We start from the raw sequence: 10,352 nt of genomic DNA, 5'->3' as shown, positions 1-10,352 counted from the left end.
AGCGCTTATTGAGCCTTTCTCGGAAGTCCCCCTTCTTTTTGAACTTTAACTTTTTCCCCGTCTGGTGTTGGAGTTTTTCGTATCGAAATGTATGCGCCTTCTTTTTACTTTACTTACAGTTGAGGTAAGTTGCTGACAAGCACAAGCAAAGGGTTCTGGAATTGTAGTACATAAACGAAAGGGAGGAGAAAGCCATTGTCTTTTGCTTTTGCGTCCGGGCTCGCGCATTCTTTTACTATAAAGTGAAAGTGAGCCTCTTTGAAGTCAAACATTAGTCTAGTAAGGATGAGCTAGCTATCTCGTTCGTTGCTTGTTGGCCTGTGCTGAAGTAGCCATGAAAGCGGGCGGCAGCGGTCATATGAGCAGACGCACCAGTCTCGGTATACCAGTGAGGCCAGATAGAAGCAGGAAGACTAGTTGTCGATAGTAGGCAAGGTTTAATAATTCCTTATTCAACTCACTGTGAGGGAAGGAAGGAAAGCTACATCTAGAAAGGTTCTCTTCTTCTGTATTAGAATAGGAAAGAGCAACCCGCCGTACTCGCCCGGAAGGAAAAGGAAAGACCATAGGGATCGTCAAAAAAGAAATGGGGCACAGCGGACACTTTTACAAAAAAGTCATAAGAGAGGCATAAGGTAGAAAGGCCAGAGAAAGCCTAATCCCGAGCTGTATGAGGCAGAAATAGGGCCCGGAGATAGAGAGAGAGTTTTGGCCGTAAAAAAAGGAAAAAACAATCCGAAAGAACCAGAGTTAGCCGATTGTCATACTCAATTAGAGATAGGACTCTATTCACCAACGATAGATAGGAACCGAACTGTCTCAGCGAGACATAGATAGTTAGATGCGCTGCGCATCGTAATTGCGTACATTCGCACCAGATAGTTAGTCGTCTCCACCCAAGATCTAGAATACTAATCCCGGAAAGAATGAAATGGATAGGGGACTCTCGAGATTCATATTGATCAATCGATTTCCTTGAAGAAAGATAGCCTTTCGTCAAGTAGGTAAAGTAAGGCATACGAACCCGATTCATGGCATAGATAGTCGTTGGTTGGGAGAAAAGTAGATGTCGGAATTGGTTCAAATGTGAAGAGCTTCGTATCGAGGGCCTACGATCCAAATCAAAAGCATCACGCTAGCTGGCCCTTGGGTGCAGACAGAAATCCACACGTAGATAGTTGCGAATACCAGTACTTATCTCCTTATGCTTGTTTGACTTTCGGGTAAACAGTTTCCACTGCTTATGTTTACTTCCAAATTTGCACTACTCAGCGCCCCTTTTTCTCAGACCTGTAGCTACTAGTAAGGGTGTCAAAAGGCTTTCCTCACTCTATTTATGCCTTTAGGCAGGGGAAGCTTCTGATAGTGCCATAGCAGAGCCTCCTACTACTAGCGGAGGGGTTACCAGGGCAAGGGCATTTGACTTGTTATATATAAGCTGGCGGAGTTCGCGGGGTATCTCTATTAGATATGTTATTATTTTCTCTTATTAGAAAGAAAGATGCACTTATAGAGATACCTATTCTTAATATAAGATAATTATGTTCCTGCTCTCTGCCTCCTTTATCTCTTTCCCTCTCGCTCTCGCTTGCTTACTTTCTTCAGCTTCGTCCTATGAGTCTAAGCGGTCCGGTGCTCCGCTCCTATATCCGTACCTGTTTTTCGTCAGTGAGCCCTTTCTTTGTACCGCCATAACTCTTATAGTGGGAACCCTACCCCCTTCCCTGCTACCTAATTCTGATTGAATGCAAAGCAGCTAGAAGAAGTTGAGGATTGAGGATTGAAAGATGAAAGAAAGAATAAAGTCGAGAATCGAGCTAATATGTGATTTGTCTGGTCAAGTTGTCTTTCCTCCTTTCTATCTCTTGTCTACCTTATTCAACATGCGTCTATCAATTTTATAACAACTATCTGGAGGGGGCTTCTATTTCCTGTCTTTTCCTTATCCGCCTTTAGCTACTCGCCTTACTTAACGCCAGACGTTGCCAATAGTGCTATCCTCCCCGCTGGCTGTATAGGCAGATTCTTGATTTAGCTTTAGTGGGCCTCTGGGATCTCCTCTAAACCCCCATGATGTGGTAAAGAAGGGATTGATGGCTACGAGGCTGATAGGAAGCTTTCTCAAATGCACGTTGAGAGCGCAGAAAGAGTCATTTCATTGGATAGCAGGGAGAGGCTCGGCTGCGGTTCCTAATTTCAAGCTTCATAATGGATCAGGTACTCTTTTTTAATGCAATGCAAGAGGTTCATCAAAAGAAGAAAAAGCATCCTAGCATGCGCCTGAAAGCCAATCCCTTTTCAGAAGGAAGCTCTCGCCTGTGCGCTTTAGTTGCTGCTTTCTTGTTTACATCTTACGACGGGAAATACAGTAAAAAAATAGAAGGGGTTGTTGGCCAAGCAAGTAGTTGAACGAGTGAACCGACCCTTTCTTTACATAATAAATTCCACTCTTGAACAACTACCATGTCAAAAGAACCTGGTCTCCTCACTTCTAGAAGCGCTTCTTGTGGGCATCGCTAAAGAAGTTTTTCTATTATTTCTTCTTTTTTTGCTATCACCATTAAGGAGGGATAATAAGGATGGTCAGATTGATTTAACGCATTGAGCATTGTCGTGTGTCCGCCTCTCCTAAGGTTATTTGAAATGCTGGGCATACTTTCAGGACATAGCGCTCTGAGTGGTTGAAGGAAGGGCCTAGACCTACCTCGGTGGTTGGAATATCTTTCTCCCTTCTTTTCACATTTCCGTCGTAGAGAATGCGCCAAAGAAGATACTATAGCAATGTCCCCAAGCTGAGAAGTACCCTCAGTTGAGAAAGAAGCTTCCATCATCAATATATAAAATGAATTCTGAAAGAGCAGCTGCTATTTCACTCGAATATAAGGATAAGACCGAAAGGGGCCCGCTCCCCGCTAGAAAGAAAGCTCGTTCTCGTGCTGCCTTCTCATCCGTACCATCATCTCTCCTCATCAAACTCGTTACTAGAAACGGTCTCAGGACCTCTAAACTTGATGAGCTCAAGAACCTCCATCTCGTCTTGCTCTTCAGATATCTTCTAAAGGAAAGTGCACTGAACATTGCCTCTCCCCCAGAGAAGAGAGAGTGACCTTCCAGCAAGATTTCTTAGGCAAAGAAAAAAGAAAATCAAGAAAACGAACCTACCTATGCTCCTAGGCCTAGACCAATCCGACTCCTGTCTTTTCCTGTGTTTTAGTCCAAGGTTCGAGTAGAGAATCCCGAGATTGAACCTTGCACCAAAGAGGTACTGGTAGAAGTAGCCATTAAAGAAAAAGGTGGATCGACTCGCCCTGCTACCTTATGGCAGATTCTATTTATTAGCAAGAAAGCAGTATTAGTATTTACTTTTTTGAATGGCCGAAAAAACAATCCTTTAGCCAACGAGTAATGAGCGAAAGACGTAGAAGAATGGCCAGGGAAACGAACCCCGCGAGGTGCAGATCTTCGTTCCTATTGAATCGTCGAAAGCCAGGATTGAACTCTCAATCAGAACGCCAAAGGGCCAACTAGCTAGGAACTTCTCCGAATGATAGTGCATACCATCTTCGTCAACAACTAGTTCCATAGGTGTCATCCAGGGTACACGATCTCACTAAGCAAAAAGAAAGAGAAGTTACCGAAAACCTACGACCGGGGAAAGAGCTGCGGCATTGATCTTAACTTGCACTCGGGACTGAAGCTGACTTTCCTTCTAAAATGAACAGGCGAGATGTAGGATAGATGAACCACTTAGCCAGTTCCCCCGGCTTGCTTTAAGGCATTTTGCTGCCTAGCAGAACTCTCAGGCCTCTAACAATTTCTATCAATCTAGTCTTCCATTTATTTCTGAAGAACGGGAAGCTGAACACCCCTCTTTTTTCCAATTCCGGATCTCCCTCCAGTTGCAAAAGAGCCTGACTTTCCGGTTTGGTGGTAAGGAAGAGAAAAGTAAGTTAAAACCTCCGATTTATTTTCCTCCTTCTCTATGATGTCTCTTGTATTATTGGCACTTACTATCTAGTTCTCTTTGGGCAGGTGAAACATAAAACTGTCTGGTGGGTTTATTACTGGCAGTCTCCTTTGTACTGTTATTGGGACTGTTATTGGACTCCGGCTGCAAGTTGGATGATGTTGGGGAAGGCTCTTGGATGTTGGCAACAAGATGTGCCTGCTACCGAATTTAATGTTGACTGGTGGTGTGGAGGTGGCTGCAACCTGCGCCCCTCGGGGAACTTTTTATGCTGTGTGGAGATGCTTTTCGGTGATGGCAGCACGGTGCGCCTTACCTTGGCACTTCAGTGGGTTCATAAGCTGTTTTAAATTCTGCTTGTATATATATCTGAATGGTGGGACTTTTATTATTGTGTATTGTAACGTTGTCCTGTTTTTTTGGGTTCTTAGTTTATTAGATCTGGATGTGTTTAAGCCTAAGATAAGGGCTGTTTTTTGGTATTCACGGTGATCTTTGTATTATCTCAGTTCGGATGCTTCTTGTAACAGTGTAGATCTTGTGCAAGCTCCCTATCTGTTTGTGGGATATGGTTCTTGAACAAGTCTTTTGTGCTTAGTTGCTCTGGCTGTTTTGAGTTTTTTGTTTTTTTTTGTGTGGCTGGCTTGCCTCTCTGGTGCCAGTTGTTTGTTTGGTCGTCGTCGTTGTAGTTTCGGGTAGGGCCTGGGGTATGCCCCTTGTATTCGTGTAAATTTTCTTGTTTTATTTATTTCTTACTTACCCAAAAAAAAAACCTCCGACCACGGGACAAGTTGACGGTAGTCTACCGAGATAGGAGACCGGGCCATGTGCAATGATGCATGGAGACAGATTGAACCCAAGCCGTTAATAGGGATTTTACTATAATATAAGGTCCCCAAGGTTATACGATCCGCCATACCTCCTTTTCAGAGTAAGGATTGATTTGGTCAGTGTCGACGACCGGTGGTGCTTCTTCTTTTGGAAACTAGGGTACCCGGAGACAGATCGGATCGGATTCTTCGTATAACTCTATTCTTATCTTTTTCTAAAGTTGAGGTATCTCATTATCATTCCCGGGTTATACCATTTTAACTAAGATGTTGAAGAGTGGAGCTCTTACTATCAATATATGGGAGCAGTAGATTCACATCTATGACCAACCTACTCCTCTATGTCGTGCTTTGAAGAAGGAGCTTTCACCCAAACAAATGAGTTATAATTCCTAAGAAAGAGGAATTATATAGCTTGTACTAAGGGCTATTTTCTGTTTCGTCCGCCCGTCCGTTGTTAATATCGAAGAAAGCCCTTTCACACTAAGCTCTTCGATTCTGCCTTTCTTTCCGAGATTCTTTGAGTTGCTAGGATAACATTTCTAGTACACATTGATTGGCTTCTCTAAGCACATGCTTAATGGACCCCTTTGATAAACAGAAACCTTGCATCTTCAGCTTCTGTATGATGTATAGTAAGTGAAAGCGAAAAGGGGACAGGATAACTCGCGTTTTATAGTATAATGATAATGATTGCAATAGGGCTTCTGCCTTTGCTGTTCTTGTCTCCCCCACCTTTGACGTAGCCACCCTTTGATGCTTTAGGTTTGGAAGAGTCACTCCTCTTGTAATCTATCAGTGTTTCCAACACTGCCATAGCCGTGGCAAGATCCTGCACCCCGCCTAATCAATTCCGCAACGAGGACAGAGTTCCCTGCTCTACTTCACACTGCCTGGGCTTAAGGGGAAAAGAGTTCTTATAAAGCTTCCTGGGAGCAGCAATAAGAAGATTTCCATTCCTTGATTTAAGAGAGGGCTTTGAGTCCCTCCCTCTTAGCTCGCCCTTAATCAACCCCGGGAGTAAAGTAAGGAGTACTTGAAGACTTCCCCTCAGGTACGGAACCCCAGTATGGATGGAGCTGGCGTCGCCGTACAACCTGCACCCTAGGAAATCCCAGCCACCTTTTAGGAAGGAGGGATCGGTTAGGCGACCGCTGCTGTCTCGGAATCCTTTCCTTCGACTAAGAGCGATCAATGCCCTACTTTATGAAGGCTTCTTTTACTGATGTAAGCCTTGACCATATTGTCATTGGCATCAACCGGGACATCACTGCTGCCCTGAGCGTGAGGGTCAGTTCAATGATTTCAGTTAGCTTGTTGATTGAGCAAAGGCAATGACTGGCATGAAGTAGGACCACTAGTTGTTCAGTAGTCTTACGGAGGCGCTTGACCCGGCGGGGTTAGCTGACCTACCATTCAAGCGAGAAGGGAGAGTGACGGCTGGATGAGCAACCTTCTCTACAAAAGAAGAGTGAAAAGCCATGTCACTTGGCCACAGACGCTTAATATAATAAAGAGTCCGTTTCACCAGGTACTGGGTATTATCTCTAGCTGCAATGGTTGGTTTTATTGTTTGCTGATATGCCAGTTTTACCTCGAAAAGGGGCGTCTTAAAACCCACTTTCATGTGGATAGCCGATGGGCCTTCAGCTTGACAGAACTGAGTAAGATCTTACCAGTATTCCTATCTGGACCCAGCCAAGAGGCAATGTACTTTGTTTGATGAATAGCGTGCCCCTTACGCTACAGCCAAAAGTTATTAGAGCAAGGAATTGGAAATGATGATAAGCGCAGGAACTTTGAGCTCCCAGTTCATCGCTCAAAATAGGTAAATCCCCTCTCTCTATTACATCATCTTATAGAGTACCCGGAAACAACACAAAAGCCTCAGAAATATGTTATCAACTCCTGCCTCTGCCTCCCCCCTACTTGGTAAAGCGGCTTGAAATCAAAAAAAGCTTGGAAGCCTTATTCTTTCCTTTCTTTCTTCCTGGAATGCGAGTGCAAAAGGGATCTAAGACTAAGACAGGGATCTAATCCTTTGTTTGTTTCATTCCTTCATTTCTTATGATTAAAAGTAATGTTCGTTCGGCCTGAAAAAAGAAAAAAAAGTGCAGGGTGGGCGTAGAGAGGGACTCGATCAGTAAAAGTACGAGCGTATGGACATGGAAGCGAGAGCATGGCCTTGAGCGAACGTATTGATACGAGTGCATAGCCAAGCCAATAGCGAGCTGATAGGCATGCATGGCCTCGAGCGAGCAGGCTTATCGCTAGCATGTCCTTGATCGATCTGACCCGATTGCATTCCATTCATTGGCTTGATCGAGCTTATCGATATTGCGCCCTTTTTCGAGTAGGGGCGAATGCGGGCAATGGATTAAACTTCCGAGGCTCTTCTTTGACGGGGGATGGGACTGGCGCGGGCCGATCCCCTTGGTTTGGCTCGCTGTTGTGATGAACGTGCTGATCGGGAGAATGCATTGACGTAGACTGGCCTAGTTGTGGGAAAATTCTTTCTTGTAGGCTGCTTGGCGGTGATAACTAGTGCTTCTCCATCCTCGTGACTTGCTAGTTGCCTTTCTGCCGGAGTTTCCTTTTGACTGGTGCCTGCCCCCGTTTGATGTTGCAACAATGACTGGTTTGCATGCATGTCCACTATACGGCCTGATTTAATCCTCAGGCTTTACGAGAGATCGCTCTTCTTCCTGGAAGTTCCAAAGGTTCTGATCAATGAGGTCTTGAATAGTGTTCCTCAGGTTATAGCATTTATCTGTTGTATGCCCTGCTCCTCCTGAGTGAAACTCGCATCTCGCGTTTGGGTCGTAACCTTTTGGCAATGGGTCAGGTACTTGCGGGGTTGGCAGGAGTGTAACCTTTCCTGCTGTTAACAATTGAGGGAGGAGCTGTGAAGGAAGGATCTGGAGCCTGTTGAACTTGCGGGTCTTTCGGCCAGTCACTAGAGGATTTGACTGCATCTGACCTATCGGTTGTACTGATTGGAGGGACTACACAGGATTGCTGGCTCGAAGCTTGAGCATACATAGTTAGATCTTTTGGGGCCTTCTCTTTCTGGGATGGCTCTGAGATAATTTTCATTACTAGTTCCTGCCTTCCCAATCAATGCTAACTCTATCCTCCTCTCTTATGGCTTAGGAGATTGCCTCAGCTATTTCATTCCAGAAAGAACCGTAGTTACGTTACATACAGCTCTCCAAAGAGAAAGAACTACCAGCTCATCCTTCGCTTCACTCTCCGAACCCTTGGAAGAACTAAAAAGAAAGAAATTCAAACGAAAGGAAGCTGAGAAACCTTACTCAACTACCAAAAGGAGAAAGACTGACTATCTTTTTTTTTTGGGTAAGTAAGTCATAAAATAAAAACAGTAAAAGACTGACTATCAGCGGCTAGCTACAGGAAAGAGATTCATAGAGAGAATTTGCTATCATTTATCGTGTCGACCATCCTACAGGAAAAAGGGGGACTCAAGGGAAAGGCCTTTCCAACGAAAAGTTGCGCCCTATCCCAACCCAAGAAAGCCACTCATCTATGCCTTTCCGTCCTTCTCTTCACTAGCATCCATCACTCCCAATAGAATAGAGGATGCAATGACTTAAAACCTCCCTGAGATATCTGATATTCTATCAGACAATCTTGGGAAAAGAAGAAGATTGTCTTCTCTATAGGGATGTAGCTTACCCTTGGGAGTGAGTAGCTAGGCTGTTCCTAGTAGCTAGTCAGTCTTTCCTATCCTAGTAGTTCTCTTTCCTCTAGGCTAGAGAATCTCTTTTTATTTATGTATTTTAGGGGGAGGAAAAAGGACTTGTTGCATCTAGTTTGTGATAGCTAGTATGCGAATGTCTCTCTCCTGCCTTGATAGTGGTTAGTCTAGCCTTTTGCCTGTTAGATTTCTCCTTTCCCGATTGATAGACTCTTTTCATTAGTTTTCGAAATCAGTCGAATCCTAAACCTCCACTCCATGTGCTTCGTTTGATTTTCCCAATGTTAGAAGGAACAACAGAAGAAAGGGCTGCCCTGAACATTCTTTTAAAAAAATACCCGCCTTCAGTCTATCCAGCAATGTTCTGAATAGAGTCAGTTCAAACCTCACTCTCTTTGTGCAAAGAAACCGAAACACGTGTTTAGTTACATTCCACCTCTTCGAAGTTGCGCACCAATCCTCAACGTCCAACAGCCATTCTTATTATGCATTTCGTCAAAAATAAAAGAATGTATTTAAGAAGAAAGCGCCCTCAAACTTTCCAAAACCTAAGTGTAAAGTCCCCTCTTTCGAGACACGAGACATTCTCATATCCTCCCCGCACTCTACTCCCTCTACTCTAACTAAGGGGCTCTCTTTCGCGAGGATCGCTTTCGCCTCGAAAGGGCTGGCTTTTGAAACTGGCTAACTCGTTTAACAAAGAGCTCTCTCTTGCCTATCCGCTCGAGCTATTTCCCTTCCTTCCTGTATTTGTAGTTTCATAAGGCACTCACCCCTAAGGGGGTGCACCTAAGAAAGGAAGTAGCCCCTAACTTCTTCTTTTGAAACTGCAACTAGTGAAGGAGGAGTCACTAAGACAAGAGCTAACTTTTTCCCTATTCAATCAGTCCTCTTTTTCTTTTGGCTCGCTAAAAACGCGCCCTTGACCTATGAAGATTATTCTTTTTTTTCTCTTTTATATCCGTAAAAAGGTTGTCTAATTCACTGATAGAATTGTCTAATCCACTGGGGAACCTATATAATTTAGGGCTTCTTTGCCTACGTACAGAGAGAGCGTCGAAAGAAAGGTTGCGGATAGGCGAAACTCCGCTCCCAAGCACTCCCGGGGTTTGTAGTGGGCGCTCCTTGACCCGCGTAGATTGGAACCAGACAGAAAGAGAATATTTTCTTTGTTGTTGCAGAATTTAGCTAAAAAAATGGAAGTTATGATTTAATGAAACCTGCCAGTTATTATGAACTCAAATCAAAATGTTCGTATTCTGCAGCTGGCTAGTGATCCTGGCATAAGGTACTTCCCTTTTGATGGAGGCAATGATTTCTTCATAGCGCTCCTTTTCTTTGTAAAGAACCTCGCCCTTGACAGGAGGGGAACTTGCCCGATAGCAGCTTCTTGAGTTGGGACCGTAAACTTGAAGTTCACATTCACGTTGTTGATTATGCCGTCCTTCGTTGTTAACAGTGATTGGCTGTATCTGAGTTAGGTTTTTATTCCTAAGACAAGGCCATATCTCATACTACGCAGGATTACAGCATCAATCATTGTGCATACAGCACCCCTCGTGAATACCTTTAATCATCCAGTCTGTGTTTAGTCCGGCTCCATCAATGCTGCTTGCAATTTCCTTGCACTTCTTCCAGTTAGTTCCTCTTCAATGCAGGTACAAGTACAAGGGGGGTCTGATCCCGAGTCGAAGTTTGTGGGAACATCCTCTAAGTAATCACCACGTATTTTTAGCGTGGTATTTCCACTTCTGGGCACGTTGATCTTCCGAGGTAATGGCAAGGATTCTTCGCTGGTCGCCGTCCTTCCTCTACTATAGGGGATTTGTTCATTGAG

General features: G+C 44.2%; 1 long non-coding RNA gene across 1 annotated transcript; it reads right to left on the bottom strand.

Annotated features, from left to right (window-relative positions):
• Positions 1 to 675: 675 nt before the first annotated feature.
• LOC145820329 (uncharacterized) lies at positions 676 to 8,059 on the bottom strand. The gene is made up of 2 exons (XR_014361617.1): positions 4,741 to 8,059; positions 676 to 3,957 (listed from the first exon to the last, which is right to left on the bottom strand). It is a non-coding gene; the product is annotated as an uncharacterized LOC145820329 (long non-coding RNA).
• Positions 8,060 to 10,352: the final 2,293 nt, after the last annotated feature.

Source organism: Camellia sinensis, chromosome 2 (genome assembly GCF_055761805.1).
Source record: "Camellia sinensis isolate YWXY chromosome 2, ASM5576180v1, whole genome shotgun sequence".
NCBI classification, from domain to species: domain Eukaryota; kingdom Viridiplantae; phylum Streptophyta; class Magnoliopsida; order Ericales; family Theaceae; genus Camellia; species Camellia sinensis.
The sequence above is the reverse complement of the archived record's forward strand: the minus strand, read 5'-3'. Positions and strand labels throughout refer to the sequence as shown.